The sequence below is a fragment of the Cydia splendana genome, chromosome 9 (genome assembly GCF_910591565.1).
Source record: "Cydia splendana chromosome 9, ilCydSple1.2, whole genome shotgun sequence".
Taxonomy (NCBI): Eukaryota; Metazoa; Arthropoda; class Insecta; order Lepidoptera; family Tortricidae; genus Cydia; species Cydia splendana.
Window position 1 is genome coordinate 6,956,165 of NC_085968.1, and position 3,434 is coordinate 6,959,598.

A 3,434-nucleotide genomic window follows, 5' to 3' on the forward strand; every position below is an offset into this window, starting at 1 on the left:
AACAAATTAAAACCAAAATATTACTTTGCTAATCCGCGAAAAGAACCTTCTTCTTCTGCGAGGTTCTTTTCGCGGATTAGCAAAGTAATATTTTGGTTTTAATTAGTATGGATTTCCGCAAAGTAACGCCTGATTCTATTCACTATTTGCAATATTAAACCTTACGCTTGCTGTAGATATTTCGCATAAAAATATAGGGGCGAAAAAAGCGAATCGTTACTTATTTGTTTACTAAATTACAGTTATTTTTACTGTCACTATGTACCTCAGTGTGGCACATGTCATATGCCGTACTGAGGAGTTTAGCCATGATGGCGTCCGAGGCAAGATTTTCCACTGACGGGTATAACAGACGGAGCGGTCAAAAGGTTAACTACATATTTACATGCGTTCCTCGCTAACTAATGTCGCTCACTGCCTGTGTTCAATAACTATAAATGAATTTATACCTAAATAATTACGAATCTACAGTTGCATTTAAATATTATTAATAGTGAATATAGAAATTACCCCCTTTACTGGTCAACTATTTGCTATAAAGTTACGTTTTTATGAATAGTAACTGGCGGCACCCTACATTAGGCATTAAGTGTTGCCAGTCATCATATAAATAAATTCAGAACTTAGGTATTTTAGAATATTCAGCCCTGCTAGCATTATTGTGGATATAAATAAGTTTTAAAATGTGTTCGGCGAACGGAAGCTACTTTATACCCACGGTAAAAGCTAGCTCCCATAGAGTGCAATAATATTTGTCGCGCTACGTAAAGGGTCCGTCATGTTCGATCCTTTAAGGGGCCCACTGATTTCCAGTTCGCCGGACGATATCAGCCTGTAGCCCCCTCCAGACTATGCGCGTGAATCGCGGGCGAAGCCGCGAACGCGAGTGTGGAGTCGATTTCGCTGTCTGCGAAAATCGACTCCACACTTGCGTTCGCGGCTTCGCCCGCGATTCACGCGCATAGTCTGGAGGGGGCTTGTCAGTTAAACCGTAAACGCAAAAGGTGACAGTTCCGAACAACTGACCGGCTGATATCGTCCGGCGGACTGGTAATCTGTGGGCCCTTTACGGCTGCCATGCCCGCGATAACTTTGTCCATGAACACATATTCTTCGCGTTGCGTTTTTCCTCTCAATTAATAGGTTGTAATGTCGGTGATGGGGGCAATCAGCAAACATCGAAATCTATTTTTCGTCTATCTGCAACAATGCAAGAGTGATAGAGGTAATAAGGATTTAAACTTCGATGTTTGCGGGACCCTTCTGTGTCATAAATCATTACGCCCGCTCCACACTTGTGCGCGAATCGATCGGCGAACTCGACTCCACGTTCGCGACTTCGCGCCGCGATTTGCGCACGAGTTAGGAGCGGGCTTAGTTCGCTTTGTTCCGCGAAGTTTAAATCAGGCGTTATTAAAAGGCCCGGGCCTTTAATTAGAGCACCATCGTGCTGGCCACTCTCGTGTGTTCCGCAGTTATTCTCATGACAATAGCCAGTATTCGCGATGACTGAACAATCACCATTCCCCTTCGACTTTAGTTTATTATAGTAACATGTCCCACCTATGCATTCAATACGAAATCTTCCTAATAATGTACCTATACTTTCAATAAAGCATACAAATAAATACATGTGACTGTACCTTGTGTTCAATGAATACTTCTTATATTTGCATTTAGTATTTCGTTAGTTTTCTTTATGATTATGAACTTGTTATTTTTTATGTTGAACTCAAACATTGTAGGTACCTAGTAATTTATGTCGTCGTATTTAATTATAACTATTACTTATAAGTATTATTCATGCAGGAAGGAAAGTCACGGTTACTATTTGTTATTTAATTGTTTGTTATGTCAGGCCTTATGTAATCTACGCCTAATGTTATTTTTGGGGCTATCCTATAAGTTATTTATAAATATTCAATTCAATAATATGATTCAGTATTTTAAAACTTCACTTTGTGCTAGGCCTTCTTTGCATTACACTAGAAAGGGTTGATTTTGATTATCACAGTTTTATCTGTCTCTAATGGGTTGAGTTTTATAATAAATCAACACTATATCATAATAACAACTAACCCTCAAGTATCACTGCTCCTGATTGTGCAGTTGGACGTTTTTTTAACTGAATAAACATTTTAGCTTTTCAGGAATAAAATTACCTACCTATAATCTACATTCAATAGGTACAAATATTTTTCTGACTTTGACATCTAAACTTATTAACTCCCACCTACCACCTTATCAACAGTATTTAAAACGGCAAAATACCTACTTCTTTATTTTACTCTTTACCTACGTATTTCCTGAATTCTATTATATTATTTTAAAATACAATAAAATGCCTTCAAATTTCAGTTTTTCATTACCGGTTATAGGATAATGTAAATCACGATTGTAGATAATATACAATATGTATATTTAAATGTTATAATCCATATAGCATATAGAGTGGGTCCTGATAAGGTAATGCGTGTTGCATCATTAAATTAAAACAATTTTTGCAATAACTATCTAATAAAATATATTGTATTTTATACTGTAATATGATTGAGTTTTATTTTCCCCTTAATACCACACTAGCGATCATTAAGTTAAGGTATAAAATTAGTTAGGCAAAGCCTGACCTGACCAGTAATAAGCCAGTAATATATGATCATTGTCAAGAGGGCGCTGTTATTTTAATGTATAGGGTCTCTGGCTGATATGATGATGATGATAGGGTGACAGTTCAGGCCGCGTAGCCAAGATGCCAATCGCTTACGCTCCGTAGCGATCGAAAGGCAACTGTCACTGTCACACTAATATGGAAGAGTGATAGAGAGACATAATGCTTTTCGTTGTCGAAGCGATAGCGATTGTAACCTTGGCTAGGCCGGCTGTAAAGTATAGTATGAAAAAATTAGTTCCATGTAATTCCGCAACATGGCGCGTGGCATTTTCTCATTGGCACAGGCTAGAAGTACACACGAGAAAGCCAATAGCCCAGGCAAGTAGCTTGAGTTTTTATTTGGTCCAGTTACATGCGCCGTGTGCGAGACTTTAGTCAAGTGATTTTTTCTGTATGATTTGCGCTGGCAACATTATCAAATTGACAGTTCGATTATCGCACACCATGAATCTAGTATTAAACTGGATTGGGCATGAGTGGTGGGGATAACTGACAGAACGGGATAGTCTTACGTATCTTTCAGTAGGAGTAGCAGAGAAAGCGCTATTATTGTTTGTCCTTATCACAGTCTCAGATATTTTTTGTTCCCCACCATTTTTTTAGTATGGATAATGGTGGGCAACAAATAAATTCGACCAATCACAGTGTCGCATTTGCGTATGTTTTGTCCCTCACGGAGGCACGCGTATACCACTTCTATACGATCCTACCTTCTATGTCGCACACAGTGGCGATGTTTGTGTGTGACATTTGATTTCACCCT